The following is a 10,046-nucleotide window of genomic DNA, read 5'->3' as shown; positions in this document are numbered from 1 at the left end:
CAAATCATATTCACATCAATAACATATATTTCAAGCATTAAAGAATATAATTCAAGTTACATAAACTTACCTAGCAAAATTGTAGAAATATCAAGATTTAGGGACATTTTGGTAATTTACCATTTTCCCAATTTTCACCCGATATTAAATTGAAAATTTCATTCAATTTATTAATTTAGATAATAAAACAATTCATTCCCTTCAATTTGATCATTTTGACATTTTTACAAAATTGCCCCTGAAGTTTTACTTTTATTCACTTTAGTCCTTAAGCCTAAAACATGCAAATTAGCCATGCTAGCTGGATATTCATATATATTTTTCCTCCTCCTCCTCTCCATCCCACATCCTTAATGTATATAACACACTTGTAAGTAACATCATCTATAATTTTTATTATTTACTTTTATGAATATTCAAGCTGTCCATCTGTGTCATAATCACTAAATTATTTATATATGGATCTCTAGAACTCAAAATTAAGATCCGCTAATTTTCCCTGAAACTAGACTCATATATCTTCTTACCATAAAATTTTCAGAATTTTTGGTTTAGTCAATAAGTACAGTTTATTCTTTAAAGTTACCCCTATTCTGCTATCTGATAGTTGTGACCCTTCTTCACTAAAAATTAATTATCTCCTCGTACAGAATTCGAATGATGTTCCTGTTTATTTATATTGAAAATAGACTCATTCAATATTCTAAACATATAAATTTAAACCCATAATTATGTTTATCCAATTTTTTATGATTTTTCAAAGTCAGAACAGGGGAACCCGAAATTATTCTGATGTTGTCTCACAAAATTTATTATATCTCATGATTTACAAATCTATTTCTTACACTGTTTCTTCTATGAGAAACTAGACTTAATAATATTTAATTTAATATTTTTTTAATTTTCTAATTCGATTTCTACAATTTATGGTGATTTTTCAAAGTTAGTCTACTGCTGCTGTCCAATATTGTTTTAGTGCAAGTTGTTTATTACCATTTTTCCCTTAAACTTTAATAAATAACAATTTCGTCCCTACTCAATTAGCCTCTCAATTGAGCTGATTTTTCTCAATTTACACTTTATTCTATCACTTTAAACTACTTTACAACTTTTGGAAATCATAATTTCAGCACTAGGCTTTAATTCCAACATTTTCACAATTATGTCCTAAAATCAATTTCCATTAATTTTACTAACTTAATTCATACTCTATTTCTATTCAAGTTCCATCCCAAATCAAATTTAACTCCTAAATTTTCAGCTTATTTAACTAGTTTCAAAATTTCTTCAAATTATCCCTTCAACATAAAACTTATGAATTACTTTACAATTCAATCCTTATTTCATTTCTAACTTGAATTTCTATCAATTTAACCCTTATTTCATCATTTTACTCAACATGAACAGTATCTAAAAATCTAATATCTTTTCAAAATATCAACTTAATTTCATCTATCAATATAACACACTTGTAAGTAACATCATCTATAATTTTTATTATTTACTTTTATGAATATTCAAGCTGTCCATCTGTGTCATAATCACTAAATTATTTATATATGGATCTCTAGAACTCAAAATTAAGATCCGCTAATTTTCCCTGAAACTAGACTCATATATCTTCTTACCATAAAATTTTCAGAATTTTTGGTTTAGTCAATAAGTACAGTTTATTCTTTAAAGTTACCCCTATTCTGCTGTCTGACAGTTGTGACCCTTCTTCACTAAAAATTAATTATCTCCTCATACAGAATTCGAATGATGTTCCTGTTTATTTATATTGAAAATAGACTCATTCAATATTCTAAACATATAAATTTAAGCCCATAATTATGTTTATCCAATTTTTTATGATTTTTCAAAGTCAGAACAGGGGAACCCGAAATCATTCTGATGTTGTCTCACAAAATTTATTATATCTCATGATTTACAAATCTATTTCTTACACTGTTTCTTCTATGAGAAACTAGACTTAATAATCTTTAATTTAATATTTTTTTTTAATTTTCTAATTCGATTTTTACAATTTATGGTGATTTTTCAAAGTTAGTGTACTGCTGCTGTCCAATATTGTTTTAGTGCAAGTTGTTTATTACCATTTTTCCCTTAAACTTTAATAAATAACAATTTCGTCCCTACTCAATTAGCCTCTCAATTGAGCTGATTTTTCTCAATTAACACTTTATTCTATCACTTTAAACTACTTTACAACTTTTGGAAATCATAATTTCAGCACTAGACTTTAATTCCAACATTTTCACAATTATGTCCTAAAATCAATTTCCATTAATTTTACTAACTTAATTCATACTCTATTTCTATTCAAGTTCCATCCCAACTCAAATTTAACTCCTAAATTTTCAGCTTATTTAACTAGTTTCAAAATTTCTTCAAATTAGCCCTTCAACATAAAACTTATGAATTACTTTACAATTCAATCCTTATTTCATTTCTAACTTGAATTTCTATCAATTTAACCCTTATTTCATCATTTTACTCAACATGAACAGTATCTAAAAATCTAATATCTTTTCAAAATATCAACTTAATTTCATCAAAATCTTGTCCAAAGCTTCTAAAATATCAAAATGAAGTAAAAATGGCTCAATTGACTTACCTATTAAACTTCCAAGCTTCACACCTTTGATTTTCCCTTTTTTTCCTTCTTTTCTCTTTTTCTTTCTTTCCTTCCCCTGCTTTCTGTTCCGTTTGCTTTGTTTCTTTATTTCTCTCCTTTTATTTCTTTTTTCCTTTTTATTTTCCTTTTTTTTATATATACACACATGTATTTATACTTGAATAATAAGTATTATTTATTTATTCATGTGTATATTATTAGTACATTTGTATCTATTTATAACCATACATTTGTCATTATTTAATATATTTATCATATAAAATCTTATAATATAATTATTTAATTAATAAATATCTATTTAATATCTAATACATGTATTACAAATGTATGTATTTTTATCCATACACTTGTATATTTTATTTACTATACATTTGTCTTTATATTAATTTGTTTATCATATAAATATCTTATATTATAATTATAATAAATTAATTTAATGTCATTTATTACTAATATATATATATTAATTAAAATCTAAGTAAAAATCTTAGATTTTTATTTTATATGCTGCCTCACTTATGCTAAATGGCATAATTGCCATTTTAGTCCTTTTTATTTTCTTTTAATCTATAATTAAACTTTCACACTTTATTCAATTTAATCCTGTTATCCAATTATCCTTAATTAAGCTAAATTCAGTTAATTAAACTCTAATTAACCACTCTGAACTTTTTAAATATTTTTGATAAATATTTACGGATCCCTTTTTTTGTAACGAAGACTCGAAAATACACTTTTCCGATAACCGCAAAATCCGGGTTATTACATGACATATATATGTATATATTTTGCCCATTTACATAAAATCCTGAACCAAAATATAACTTCTCGTGCATACAATATACATCACTATTATCCTAATATACTTTTCCATATTCATTTCATAACACTTTCAGCAAAATTACTTTGCATTTCAATACTTCAAATATATATCATACTTCTATTCATACCTTTCTCAATTTTGACACATCATAAGCATGTTTCAATCCTCTCAATACCATCTGCTACAGCTTGATCGGGATTAGAATTCATTATATTACGAAAAACACATTTTAACTGTCAGAAATCATCACACTATCATTTTATCACTTTATGACATGTATAGCTAGACTCACACGTGCTACGTTAGTCCTAGAATTGACTAAACCGTAGCTCTGATACCAATAAAAATGTAAAACCCCTATCCCGTAACCGTCGCCGGAATAGGACGAGACGTTACCAAAAATTAGGAATTGGATCAGAACAGTAAAATTTTGAACCCTTTCTTAAATAAAAGATCATTTATTTATATAACAAATAGACACAAACAAAGATCGAATTTAAAACTTATAAAAGTAAACTTCCATAAGATGCCATATTCGCATGGCTTATATACAATAGTCAAAATATCATTCTACTTATAGTCTATCCTATACATGCCATAAGCTAAGTCCAAATCACATGATTACTACAATAGTAGATAGTGTGACGAAGTGCTGACGATCCCCGAGCTAATAGTAAGAGTCAACGATCTACAAAAATAAACAGAGAAACATAACATTCAAAGTAAGCTTTCATAAGCTTAGTAAGTCTTAAGCAATTTAAACAGTTGAACTTAAAAACAAACCAAATGTTCGAAATCACATAACACTTTCTGAGTACAATACTATTTGGCCGATTATGCACAAACACATATCATTTTACTCCGTTTATACTCAAACTCATATAAACATAGTATTTACAGGCTTCCGAATTAACTTTAATTCTTTCAAATTTCACTAGTGTATCATTTCTTACCCACACTTACTTTCAACATTCATAGTTAAATGGCATATCGAAAACTATCTTGTAACTTTGCATAATAACTGAATGCACACATATACAAATATACATATGAATTTACAACATCTTTTCATATGCTTCTCATTACACATTCTTAATTCCCGTCAGATCAATCTCACATCTTAATATATATATATATATCACATACCAGAATCACTTAATGTGTAATACGAGTTCAATTTATCATCTTAGCATAGGATCTCGTAGTCATATACTTTATCAAATTCACTAACACTTGGCCTGCGAGGTATAAAACCCAAACATAACACTAGCACAAAGCCTACGGGACTTTAAACTCAGATTAATACCAGCACTAGGCCTGCGGGATTTAACCCGGATATAATTCCAGCATATAGCCTGCGGGTCTTTAAGCCCGGATACACATCAAATATCATGCATATTTAATCATATATTAACACATCTCATTCAACATATCACATTAGTAGTCATTTGCTACATTCGGATATAAGCTTCATATGAACACTATCAGTTACATTTCGATTCACACTAATCATCAAATTCATTTAATTCACATGTACTTAATTAGGTTGTTCGTACCTGAATAATTTACTTTACGGAACGAATCCACATATCGTATTAGCCCATAGTCTTATAGCACCACACTCTTAACAGTTTACCTCATCAAAGTTCACATTTAATCACTTTAGTGCCAAGCCATATTCGGCTACCACAAAGGACTAATAATAATAATTTTATACACATCATGGTTTCCTTTAGATATTTAATAATCATAAATCGTGATATCTCTACCAGCACATATACGGCATAGTTTATTCATTGTAACACTCATTTAGTGCATCAAATTTCCAAATCCAATTCAACTTAAGCATAATAGTCATTATCGGCTTATAGCCTTAAATCATTAAATATTCGGCACATTAACTAAATAAAATTTACATTCTCCTTGCCATATTAATTTAACTCTTAGGCATATAAAAGGGAATCAAGCTTAAACACTTAAGAACTTACCTTGAAGGTTTTCGAACGATTACAATGGCTATTCGATTACTTTCTCTTTTCCCTTATCCGAATTTGCCCCTCTATGCTCTTGAGCTTCAATTCAAAGATTTTAAACTAGTCATTATTCGACTATTCAAGCATCACTTTCAAAATATAATATATATATACATTCGACTGTCACACCTACTGATCGTAGTAAGCTTATAAGAAATCAATAAGCAACTCATTAACAATTTTTTTTTTGTCAATGTTTACCACATAATCGTAATTCCACTGCAAGCTGTCTTCCTGAGCAACAGTCACAAAATCATTTATAACTGGAGCTACGAAACTCCAAATCAAGTGCCGTTAATTTTCTCTGAAAATAGACTCATATATATTTTATCCATAAAATTTTCAGAATTTTTGGTTTGTCCAATAAATACCAGATTTTTCTTAAAGTTTCCCTTGTTTCACTATTTGACTAATCTGACCACTCTTCACTATGAATCAAATTTCTCATTGTAAAGAATTCAAAATATGTTCTTCTTTATTTCATTTGAAACTATACTCATTAAGGAGTCTAAGCATATAAATTTCATCTTAGGACCATTTTTATACAATTTATAATGATTTTATAAAAACAGAACAGAGGATCTAGAAGTCATTCTGACCCTATCCCACATCACTTCAAATATCTCATTATCGGAAATTCTTTTGTTTACACGGTTTCTTTTATAAGAAACTAGACTCATTAAGCTTTAATTACATAATTTATTATGCTTCTAAATCATCTCCCACAATTTATGGTGATTTTCCAAAATCACGTTACTGCTGTTGTTCCAAGCAGATTTATTACCAAATCACTCTTTCACATATACCTTGCATGCATGTTATTTAAACATGCATATCACAAATCCATCATCACATACCTATAATTTCACTTAAGCATAAACCCCATTTCATCATTTTAAAGCACAAATATTACTCAATATTATCCAAGTTCACACACAACATGTTAGCCGATTTTCCCCCTTAGCATCTAAGGCACATGCATGCTCATTTGCTTGGCTCAACTTCACCTATCTTCCATTATTCATCAAAAGAACATGAAATAACAACCATTTCCCTCATTTCAATTCATGACCGGATGCTCACAACACAACCAAAAATCAAAAATATGCTTCATGAGTTAAGGTATAATCAAGAAGAACCCATGAACATCAAAATAGAAGCAAAGTACCAAGAACTTACCTTCAATTTTCCTCCTCCTAGTGACCGAATATTCAAGGGTTTCCTCCCCTATTTGCTCTCTCAATTTTCGGCTATGAAGAACCAAGAATGAACAAAAACTTTCCTTTACTTCCCTTTTGTTATTCTTATTATCCTTTATTCCTAAACATTTTATGACACAAAATGGCATATATTAATTTGTGCCATACCTATGCCATAACTTCAATAAAAAAATTTGCACATGTCGTTCATCATGACCATCATCCATTATAACATTATAATGCTAAAATACATATATTATCTAATACCCATCACCTTGGCCGGCCACTACACATAAAATGGGAGGTTTGACATGCAAATCCTTCTATTCTGCACTACTATTTATTTGGCCACTACAAATTAGCCTATAGCATTTTCAGAAATTTTCACATAAGTCCTATTTCATAATTTCACTCACAAATGACAAAATCACAGTATGAAATTTTCACACATGCACTTTCACATGTAATAATCACAGAATATAACATTTAATTATTTTTGTGACTCAATTTTGTGGTCCCGAAACCACTTCCCGACTAGGGTCAAATTAGGGCTGTCACATAACTCTGATACCAATAAATATAACACCCCTAACCCGCATCCATCACTAAAACAGGGTTACAGAGCATTACCAGAGTTTACAGATAATATAATAGATATTTCATATCATTTAGCATTCATATCAGAAACCAATCAAAATCAATCATCAATATGCCTAAATGATTTCTATCATTCAACCATTTCAAACACACATCAACATGTTAAGGCCATGTATATATATATCAGTATGTAACAAACACAAACCATTCAAATGGCTAATCACAACAAAACATTTACATGCCAACATTTGGCCAAGTTAACCTATACATGCCATTATAACCAAAATTGATCTACTATATATATACTAAAATAGGTTGATAGATAGTGTGATATAGCTCCGACTAGCTTTCAACGTTAACGAGTTTCCGAGTTACTATAAAATAGGGGAAATAAAATAGAGTAAACATTTAATACTTAATAAGTTTGTATAACATGGTAATTAACTTACCATTTATTCATATGTAAGATAAACATGCAAGGCACATTCAAACATGCAAGGCACATTCAAACATTGAATACTTAGTAAGTTCGTATAACATGTTAGTCATGTACTTCATATGAATATTAAGAAATATGTATGAGCTCATCAATAATCACATTTTCATATACATATACTTATCACATCATGTATCCATATAATATGTACAAATCATATCCATGTATTTCAAGTATATACCCATAATAATTCATCTCAAATTCATATTATCTCATATCAGAACTTTGCCCGTTGAACCATTTAAAATATCGTTGGATACACGGGTAGTACACACAAAGTGTACAAAACTGTAATCTTTCAATTCATATATAGGTATGTCTATAGGAGCATATAATAGGGAAGTTTTTTAGAGCCATGTAACAGGAAGCTCATGTGAGTTGTATAACTAGAAGCTCTTGTGAGCTAATCATCAAGAAGCTCATACGAGCCATTAACGGGAAGCTCAAGAAAGCCAAATTTGGGAAGCTCATGCGAGCCAATATCGGGAAGCTCCGGAGAGCCATTAATCAAGAAGCTCATGAGAGCTAATTATCGGGAAGCTCGTGAGAAGCCAAATAACGAGATGCTCATAAGAGCTGTAGTGTGTCCGCAACACATGCAGGAGCACAACCAATCAGGAACCCTTAATGACAATGTCATTTGTATCCATCAAATTTCTTAGGTTCAAATGGGACTTGGTACTTGTCAGATATTTTCGAATATGTAATCAAAAACATACATAGCAACTATACATTTCACAAATATAACATTCAATTTAAACATATAGACATACAATTTAGTTACACGAACTTACCTCGACAAGTGTTCGTAGATTTGTATGCTACTAATCCAATACTTTTTCTTTTCCTTGATCCAATTCTGTACTAGGACTATCCGGATCTATACAAATGAATTTAGCTCAATTTAATTTAATTCATATTCAATTCAGTCCAATACACATCTTTGGCAAAATTACTATTTTTCTCATATACTTTTAATTAATTACGATTTTATCCCTAGGCTCGGAAAATGAAATTCATACAATTTAATCTTTATTCCAAGCCTAGCCAATTTTCATGTATCACAATAGCAGCCCATTTATTTCATAAAATTTAGAATTTTTCCATGAATTTTCCATCTTTTCAATTTAGTCCCTAAATCATAATTTCATCATAATTCTCTTTACAAAAGTTGTTTATCTATCAACATCCTTTCATTTTCTACCATAAAACTTCATAATTCAACTATATTCATCAATGGAAAAACCCTAATACTTTAACAGTTTTGCAAATTAATCCCCGAGATAGCTAGATTAATTTATTACGATCTCGGAAACATAAAAGTCATTAAAAACAGGACAAGAATACTCACCTAATTAAGAAAAATAAGTTTGTCTATCTTCAAGCTTCATAACTAGGGTTTCCATGTATTTTTGTTTTAGGAAAAATTATGAAAATAACATTAATTTAATTATTTATTTCTTTTGTCATCATTATTTTATCAACTTTCCAATTTAACCATTTACTTTCTTAAATTTCCAATGATGAATAATCATCCTTATCTACTAACTCCTCTAAATGGTCTATTTTCCATATAAAGACCTTCAAATTTGAATTTCATGGCTATTTGGTACCTTTAGCTACCAGAATTCAACTTTTATATTTTATGCAATTTGGTCCTTTTCATCAAATTAAACATGTAATCGGTAAAATTTCTTATCGAAATTTTCATAAGATAATTCTATCATAATGTAGACTATAAAATAATATTAAAATAAATTTTCTTCTGACCTCAGATTTGTGGACCCGAAACCACTATTCCGATTTCACTGAAAATAGGTTGTTACACATACTATAGAAGTCGTACACCTAAAATCCGACATTTTGATTCCTTATCACTTCGAACTCAGGCTTTTACTTATATTAAAGTGTACGAGTCACGCAACATAGTGTGTCATCCACTTAGGATTTAGGTATGTCACACTATGAATGTCACCAGTGAATAAATCCATAAACGAATTTAGGGTCTATTTTTTTGGGTCGAGTCTGATGTACTATCAGTTTAGTCAGTCACATCTGTGTCTTTATCTTTTGGGAGTCATCAGCTCTGATGCCCAATGCAAAGCATCTCTCAAATTAGACTTAATAGTCGACATATTAGTCTTTCAATCAGTTTGCTCATTTCAATTAGACTAAAGATATGTTTAGGTTCGTCTACTAATATAAGTCGTCTTTCTATATTACGATCCAACCATGTAATACCACTTAGTATTAGTTAAAC

Source organism: Gossypium hirsutum, chromosome A01, assembly GCF_007990345.1.
Source record: "Gossypium hirsutum isolate 1008001.06 chromosome A01, Gossypium_hirsutum_v2.1, whole genome shotgun sequence".
Lineage (NCBI taxonomy): Eukaryota > Viridiplantae > Streptophyta > Magnoliopsida > Malvales > Malvaceae > Gossypium > Gossypium hirsutum.
This window is presented reverse-complemented; position numbering follows the sequence as displayed.